The sequence below is a fragment of the Montipora capricornis genome, chromosome 4 (genome assembly GCF_036669925.1).
Source record: "Montipora capricornis isolate CH-2021 chromosome 4, ASM3666992v2, whole genome shotgun sequence".
Lineage (NCBI taxonomy): Eukaryota > Metazoa > Cnidaria > Anthozoa > Scleractinia > Acroporidae > Montipora > Montipora capricornis.
In genome coordinates, this window is record NC_090886.1 from 40413363 (window position 1) to 40422926 (window position 9564).

The 9564-nt window shown below is 41.3% G+C and overlaps 1 long non-coding RNA gene across 1 annotated transcript; it reads right to left on the reverse strand.

Annotated features, from left to right (window-relative positions):
* Nucleotides 1-3443: 3443 nt before the first annotated feature.
* LOC138044724 (uncharacterized) lies at nt 3444-5856 on the reverse strand. The gene is made up of 3 exons (XR_011131498.1): nt 5770-5856; nt 5231-5308; nt 3444-3982 (listed from the first exon to the last, which is right to left on the reverse strand). It is a non-coding gene; the product is annotated as an uncharacterized lncRNA (long non-coding RNA).
* Between the last annotated feature and the right edge of the window lie 3708 nt (nt 5857-9564).

The window sequence follows — 9564 nt, forward strand, 5'->3', positions numbered from 1 at the left end:
TCACATGAAACTGTCACATGACGGAAGTTATTTTAAGTTTGAATCAGATGCACTATTAGACATCAATACTGATATAATAAAACATAAGGCAGATGTTAACACCAGTAAATAAAAGATCTTTATTCACATAGTAGTAAATTATCACCCAAGAGGGGGGATGAACAGAGGAGGGGTAAATGGCCCAAAAAAAAGTTGGGAGGAGTGAGAAAAGGAAAAGTTGGGAGTATTTTTACCGTCAGAAATTATAGTGTTTGTATGGAAATCCGATGACAAATGAGAATTTTGTGTATTGAATCGCAAGGTTAAAATACGAGGCAAAAGGAGTCGAAAAGGTTGTCTTCTCCAAATTTGAACGATATAGTTGAGCTGTAAAGCGTGCAGTTTATTTTTAACTTTGAATACATTTGTTCATATTGGTGGGTTAATGTGCTTCACAGAAAAAAAGTATTAGCTAGGCTTAACACTTTGGTGAATACATTCTTTTGATTCTTCTCCCGAGTCATCTTAACTTTGCGAATCACAATTGTGCAAAATTCTTTCTTTTTTTTTTTTTCAATCATTTCCCGTCGGATTACTACACAAACAAAAAAATGACCCAGTTGAAGGTTGGTCCGGTCTGGGGCTCGAACCCAACCGGTCGACCTCAGTTATGTCTTGTTCGGTGCCCTCAATGTTTCAAGTCTCTGATCTGGAACTTGACTCATATCAGTGGAACTTGACTCATATCAGAGCATCGTAACAGAGTCGTGAGTAACAAGCCTGTTAAAGACTTCTCAGTGATGAAACCAAGTTATTAAAACGTTCGCAAAACGAACAAATTTCTCAGCCCATTGGTACCGTAACATTCATTCTTAAATAAGTTTAATTCGTTCATTTGTCGCCCTAACGTCTATTTCTTATTCAGGTATGTAAATTTGAAGGCGTTGTGAGGTAAACTTTTAGGGAGGACGGAGAAATTGGCTCAAAAAGTAGGGAGAGGGGAAATTTACCCCCTGTTCCTCCACCCTCACCCAAGTTTAATGGCCCAGTTCCTATGGTTGTGACTAGAATGGATCCGCCACAGTTGACCTACATGAATTTGGCTTGCTTTAGACCGATGATGTAAAGAGGCTACATCATGTTTAAATACATTTCCACCCTTGACACCCTCGAACACGTTCTTTGCCTTAAATAGTGCTGATTAGTACTCAACACGAGAAATGATGAAAACGACCGGTTTTCGTCGACGAGTTTGCTTTGTTTGTTTGTTATGTACTTGTCATAAAGTGTCCCACCTGACTGAGACGGGTTCGCGTTCTTATTTAGACACAACCAGTCTCCTTTAGACCTTTATAGCTTGTACGTTTTGTTTTCCCGTTTCAGACGACATGCAGTTACTCTAGGGAACATTTTCTTTCAAATGTACGCATAAATTATGAAAAAACAAGAAGAAAATTCCTTGAGAACATCACGTGGTCTGGATTGTGAAAACTTAACGTACAAGGCAAGTAGTTCTATTGCTCATTGCGACCCTCTTTTAGAGCGTCTCTGAACTGCAGCAGGTACGCCATGATTGGGGACATATCTTTTATCGATCCCAAGAGAGTACCGGCCCTACAAACGCATACTCGCAGGTTGTCCTCTTCAGTTGTACCAGAAACCCATAAGAGGTTGAAACGTGCAACGAGCGTTCACAGCTTCCGATTATTCAGTGCGAACTGATTGGTTGAATATTTCAGTGCTAAGTACCATTTGGAAACCCCTCGCTCTTGTTGTTCCAAATATTGAATATTCGGAAGCTTGTTTCCCAGCACACAAGAGGCCGTTACACGTTTCAACCCTTATGGGTTACTGGTTGTACCAAGAACTCCGTACCCATACCAAAACTTAGCCGCACTTAAATGGTAAAAAAAAATAACTTCCTTTTTTCCCTGAGATTTTTAAGGTCTGTTTGCTTAACACCTGCCTGGCAAAATTTTCAGCTTTTTCTTTTTATCCAAAGGCTGTTTACTTGGAGTGGAAGTTTTGGATTTCACGGTCCGCCATTACTCACCTTCAAAACTGACCGACTGAGGGTTGGATCTAGGAAAAAGTGAGGTCATTCACTCAAGTTTATTATGTATGCTAAACCTGAAAGCCGGTAGCCTGTTCCAGGCTGCCAGATGGTAGGGAAAGAGAAAAAAAAATGCGTGCGAAAAAAAAATGGGGGCTAGCTTTTCTCACGCAGTTCTTTTCGTTTTCCCGACTATCTGGGAGCCTGGAACAGGCTAGAAAGCCGGAAACGCAAGTGCTGCATATTAATTCGGTCGTGTACAAACACGTGCCATTCTTAAGGGCCTACGTACGTGTTTTTTGGGGTGCGTTGCTAAGGATGTAATGTTTAAGTAATTTGAGAGAATTTGGCATTGTTTCGGTCAGTTTCCAACTTTTGTAAACCAATGAGCTTAATATGACGTCATCATTCCACGCCCATGGTCACGTGACTAATAAATGAAAACTCTAAATTTGTCTACGTTCTACACAATTTGGGTATTTAATCAGTAGTTTGATAATTTGTATTCGTTTTTGCATCCAGCCAAGCATGGTTGTTCTATTTAAAGATTAACGATACTGAAATACCCGTAACCCTTTTGATTTTGAAAAAAATCAGTGGGTAGCTATATTCTGTATTTGGGGCTGAAAAGTGCCCTATAAAAAAATTAATTCCATTTAAAGGACCGCCGGAAATTCATCTTTTTCTCAAACCGGAATTCAGTTCGTTTACGCATGCGCAGTTGATCTGAGATCGAGCGTGAGGAAGGGCGAGGGAAAACCTTCGATGCAAACAACAGTTCATGCGGTGATTTTTGCTTGTCAGTGGGTTTTCTGATCAGCTCGCGATATGATGACGTCAGGCACCGGAAGTAACATTTCACTTCCTTAGCAACGCGCGAAAAATCCGTCCGTGGGCCCTTAAACTAGTGAGTGTTTGACGTCATTTTCTGCTCGATCCAGCTCTCTCAAGATTTTTAAGTTAGTAATGGCGGACCATTAAATTATTAATGGCAAAATTCCAGTTAAAATAAAAGAGTGTCTTTTTTAAAAACTTGGGTCATTTAGTGTTTACTTAAGATAGTTTTGAAATCCAAAGGGAAAAAAGATTTGATTTTTTGATCATAGTACCACTCTAAACATCCCAAGTTATCCTCGAGAACTGTTAGGACGGGAGGCAAAAGCGATCAATGAGCTTTCGCTTTTTTCTCCAGACGCTTCTGACTGCCCAGGTTGGGTCTCTAACGACTGAATGATGACGGTTTTTAAATCGTAAACATCTAAGTAAAACTTCCAAGGATGATATTCCATGCACGGTTAACGAATGAAAGAAGTCAGAGAACGACCCGAACAGGGTGGTGATGGGAGTAATGCAGATTATCAACTTCTTGGAAACAAATTGTAGGGATAAAGAGATCACTATTTCGCACAAAGAAGCTTATAGCTCTTTTCTTTAATTGTAGCGATCGACCACCTCGTCTGATAAGATAAATGTTAGACAATTCAATAATATTTATTGTTTGAGCTATTTCACTGATTTCTCAAGATGAATTCTATGAATTCAGATAAGAGTTTTGTACATGAAGAAGCAGCTTGCTCAAACAACTTCCATAAACTAAAGTGGGCAAAAACACCCAATTTTTCTAACATCTATTTCTTACAGTTATGAGATTTGTGCATTTATACTGAGAAATTTTGATGAGTTTCTTTTTTGTGCGCTGTTATGCCCAACACACAACTTCGTGAGAATATTACTCCAAGGTACACTTCTCAATATATCAACCATGTATAAATCCCACAGAGATTTAACGACACATTGTGTGACTACATTGCATGTTTTCGTCACGACAACACTTCGGTGGTGTTGTCATCAACATAGCCGCTGTCAGCACAAGCTTCGTCTGTCGAAATTCTCTTTCGTTCTGGGTCCTGCAGAATCGTCGTCATCGGAGGGGTGCCTCTTTTTGGGACCCTGGAAGCGAAAGAAACAAAGAAAACAAAGGTTAAAGTGCGCCTAACATAGAACTTTTTCTTTTCTTAAGATAAATTTCGATTAGTACGTTTAGAGAACATTGGCGTTTCCTTAGCGAAATTGCCCTTTAATGCAGCTTAACTCTTGGAAAAATTAGCCGTCATTTGTCCAATAATCTAGCCAGTGAAAGTCAAGGGTGTGCAGTATATTCCTTTCATGACGTCGCACACAGCATAGAACCCCAGCCGTTGTAGGACTGATCGCAGGCTTCTTACGAGCTCCGGCTTTGCCTGAATCGAGTGGGCAAGGAAGAGAAAGTCTTACGTTTAGTGCACTTGTTAGCCCTCCTCTTGTGGCTGTTAGGACTGCTAAAAAAAAAGTTTTTTAGGGGGACTTTGCCTTGCTGAAACTACTAGTTTGAGATTTCTAAAACCTGAAAACCATAGATGTTATCACTATTTTCGAACAGTGGAAAACACTGGAACAAGACTCGTAAGTCAGTAATTGAATTAATTGTAATTGCAATCTTAATAATTGTAAGTCTGTAATTGTATTCGCAGACGTAATAACAAAAGGAAGCAATTTCTGCTTAGTTATTTTAAGGGGCTTTTCACCAATCCCACAATACAGTTCATTTGGGGGGGGGGGACAGGAGGGGGTTACCTGCATTAAAACAATGGATATTCAGTTCACTAAAGCATGATTCAGTCCCAGGAGTAAATAACTTGTATTGTTTTTAAGTAAATACTCCCCAAAACGTATTGCATTATGGGATAGTGAAAATAGTCAATGAACCGACCCCCAGTGACGACTGTCTCCCGCACAAAAGTTCACTGCCTCAAACAACTAAGACAACCAGTCGGCGGAGAAAAGCTATGGGCCACAATATTTCGAAGTTTTAAGAAGGAGGGAGGGAAGGGTAAATGACCAACCGGAGACTTAACTCATAAGCCGTGAGTGACCTTTCACCAAGCAGCATTTCAGAACATCAAATCTGAGTAAGAACAACTAACTTATGGCGCTTTCCTTTGAATCAGAACTGGCCGGTCAGACCCATCAGTTTGCAAAGAAAATTATGCAACAATTTGAAGGAACAATTTGCACGATAATCCCTCGCATTCTTCTGGAGGAGTATATATCATCGTCGAAAGTGTGTTAATTTGAATGCGTTGTAGAGTTAGGCCTTCCAAATTCCCGGTCTGGCCGGTCAGTTCTGTCAAATGGAAAGCGCTCTTAGATAAGACTTACAGGCTCAGCCGGTGGAGGCATCGAAAAATTTCCCTCAGCCATCAGTCGGTTGGCTTTCTCAATGACCACCTCATCATTCTAGAGAGAACACGATTAACATCAGCGTTTTTAATTCCAAGCACCTCACGCTTTCTTTATTACAAAAAATGACTAAATTAGGGCCCATCATCTACAACTATGGGTGGGCGTCACATTTCACGATTAAACGCCGTAATCAACCATGTAATTGACAGAGAGTCTATTCAAAACAAAAAGAGGAAGGCATCTAGGACCAGCCTCTTGCTCATAAATGAATAGTAAGAGTTCCGGGAAAAGTCGCCATTTAGCTTTTAAGGTTTTAGTGAAATGTCACCGGTTTGAAGTTCGCGTCCCCTTGGGGACTCTTTTTGGTCAATTTGTCGGGAAAAGTCAGTTTTGAGACGAAGATACTTCAAGGTGTGGTAAAGAAGAAAAAACCGGACTGTAAGTGTTTCAAGGTGTCATACGAACATTTCACCGCGAGTCTATTCTGTCGCCTAAGGGATAAAATTAGTACTTACAGAAATCCATGGATGTTGAAGAGCTTCATCAACTGTAATTCTTTTGTCAGCATCAACGGTAAGCAGCCTTTTCACAAGGCAATAGCTAAAGAAATAAAACGGCAAATAAAAATAACAACACCAGTGTCAATAATAGGCCATTTGTAACCGTTCAGTGATCTGAATGCTTTCCGTTTAATTAATCCTAACAAACGGAATAAGGACAAGACAAGGAAGAGGCCGACCGTAGTGGAAGGCAACCCGAAAGCCCACTCTTTCTTTATAATTTTAAAAAAAAACAAAAGAGCGTTCGCGGTTGCCTTACGGGTTGCCTTTCGGGTTGCCTTTCTAATTACGGCAGGGCGATTGGAAGACACTCCTATCCCGTTTCACCCAACAACCCGTGCTCACAGGGAGAAATACCCCAGTCTGGCATCCGTTTTACCGCCCTCAAATAGAGTTGAGTAGAATTTGGAGCGCACGATGCTGGAATTCGAAACAAGAAAACGATGGGATGCTGTTCGCGAGCGATATCCACTACACTATGCGCCCCATACATAACACGTAATGAACGTGTCAGAAAAACATCGAATTTTCGGCGTATTTACATTCCGGGCGGAACAGCACTAAAAAGGCTACTCCGAAGAAACGAAACAAAACGACCATGTTTGGAAGTGCAAACTATATTCGCGAGGCACTTGAAACTCGGCATTCCTAACAATCTTCAACATTTTTCTTTAAATTCAACGAGTCCATTATAAAAACGGCTGATCATTAATTTGTCACGACTTTAAACCAGTACCCAAGGACATTAATAGAAACGTAAGGGAAAGGACCTTTAGTCTAGTGTCTAGCGCTGGAGCATTCATTAGGGACATCTGTAACCTGAAATTAACAATTGAACGCAAATCCAGTCAAATGTTGGTTTTTCGTAGAAGGCAAAAACCGGAGTACCCCAGAAAAACCTCTCGGTGCAGCATTAGAGAACCAAAAAACTCAACCCACATAAATGAAGGGGTAGTTTGTTGTTCTAGAATTTTTAAATCCACAGCTTTCTACCAGGGAGACCAAACGCCGAGCTGCCATCGCCAGCGCGAAGAAACGCACCAAGGAGCTACGCCAGGAAATCGTAAGTTACTCTTGGTTCTTTTGCCCACACCTAGCGACACATAGGTAAACTTAGCTTTCCGGTTAGGAACTTCTCATTTTGCGACCCACAAACTAGGTTTGTAGTCACATAAACTTCATAGCAGGCCGATCTGCCTCAATTCTAAGTCATTCCTTGTCAAAAAAAAAAAAAAGGGGGGTTTTTCGCTAGGAAACTTTCATAGGCTACATCTCTCTTCACTCACTCAGTATCTTCACCAAATCACGATGTGGCGCAACAAAATTCGTGTTTCACGTCATATTATGAGGGCAATCACAATTAGAGCTATGTGCCAAAAACGAATCGACCTTGACAAAACAAATTCTTCAGTGTCGCTCCGAACTTTCCAAAATTCTGTCCAGCAATTTTAGCTACAAGCGATTCGAGCCTACAAATCAGACAAACTAATTCGGGACTGTTTGACCATTACCACCAAACCAAGAATCTAAAACGTCAAACAATTAATAGGTTACACGCAAATTTACGACGACACTACATGTGCATAGCCATAATACACCCCGTAAAACAATTCCAGAAAAAATCTTCCGCTAACTGAATCAGCGAAAGTGTTCTCATGTTAAGGCACTAAATTTCTGTCCCTAGTACCAAACGCACCAACGAATTTTCTATGAAGCAAGATGTCGAAAAATTCCTTCGCCGCGTTCAGATTATAAAAAGCCTTTTTTCACGACAAAGAGCATGATTCGGACACTTATTAATAAAGATATTTTTGAAACACTTCTAGTTAGCAAATCCAACGGACTCCCCCAGAGGGACAATTTGCCTCTTTAGATTTCGTCACCAAAAAATGCCCCCGTCAACGACATTCACAAACATAAATTCAATCGCAACACTAAATCCTTCGAACCTTTCCTCGGAAAGAGTGGGCGCGCGCATTTAAAAATCTTTAGTAAACGCAACGACATAGTTGCTCAAATCGGCCGACACAAAGCCGGCGCGGTGGTGGTTTGGCGGTCCGACTTTTACCCAAAACGCACGTCTTTGCGGCAACTTTCGGATACCTCGTTTTATGCCAAAATCCCCTAAAGATACTCACTTCCAACAATCAAACCTTGTCACGAAAGCCACCTCACCATTCAAAAATCTTTATAGTTAATCAAGAATTACCGGAACTGCCCTGCCTAATCTCATCATCAAACACCCCTAGAACTTCGTGCATTTACTTCTTGACTAAAACTTCAAAAACCCCAACAACAAGGTCCGCCCTATCGTTTCTGCCCTGTAGATTGCCCCACCGACAATCGAATTTCTAGCTACCTTAGAACGGATGCACGCCTATCGTCAAAATCTTGGCCATAATACATAAAGGATAGTGCACACCGCACTACAAATTTCCGTGATTTCAATTTCTCCGGCCAGACAAACTGATTTTCACCATGCGCACATTAAATGACGTACTATCGACACAAGTCCTTCCTAATATGCGAAACACAAAGCGGACTTCCAGCACTTAAACACTTTTTCGATCCAACGCCCTCGTCAAAGAATCCTAGCTCCGGAAAACGCTCCTCCGCCTTGCCGAAACTACGTTTATAACGCTTAATTGTTTTTCAGTTCGCCGGCAACTATTACAAACAAAATTAATTCGTGTAGCGCTAGGGCACTAAGAATGGGACCTAGCTCTGCCAATCTTTTTGGTGGATATGTGTGATCATTAAACATACCACATTTTTAGTCAGTAGCAACGGCCCCCAAAACCTGAACTCTACGGCGCCGGTACATCGACGACTGCATCGGCGCTTATTTCCATCCTTGCAGCCGAGATTTGAAGAAAACTCGATTCAATTTATAAACCTCCGTCAAGATCTCTTTTCCTCCGGATCTTAAATCTACATGGAAGAAATTTCCCCCGGCACCTTACTTGGCTTTTAAGATATCAACGTTTTCTATTAGAGGCAACGTGCTATTTACTAGTGTGCACTACAAACCTACTGATTCACACAGTTATTGGGTGTATTCAGCTTCACAGCCATCACATGGCAGGAACTCCATGCCTTATTCTCAAGTGCTTAGACTTCGACGTCTATGTAGTGATGACTCCGATTTTTCCAGCAAATCAGAGGAGATGTGCCAGTTCTTCGAGAAACGTGGCTATCTGTCTCTGTGGTCAAAGCGGGCCATCATCGCGCCCAACAATTTGATCGACAGTCATCATACAAACGTCGCAAAAAAGATAAGAATGACAGAATCCATTCACCCTCACTTCCATCCTCATAATCACGCAGTCAAAAGCATCATTCTTAGTAATTTTAAATTACTCCAAAATGATCCCGAGACTGGTAGAATCTTTTCGCAACCTCCACTTATTTCATTCAAACGCGACAAAACGTAGGCAACTTTTTAGTTAGAAGGCGCGTCAAACTAACGAGCAACCGGCACTTTCAATGCGCGCGCTCACGATGCAAAACTTGTCTTTCATTGTTAACACTAGCAAATATCGGGACTAAGCGATCTGTTAAGATCAGGATCGTTTCACAGGCACTCCGCAAATGTCATTTATTTCAACCTGCCCGTTATGCAATAAATTATATTGGTGAGACAGGTAGACGACTAGGTGACGCTTTCGCGAAACCTTCGCGAGTTGAGAAGAATGACAGGTGCATCCAAGCCAGGCGCCGCCATTTTAATCTGCCTACCCACTCCAAAAA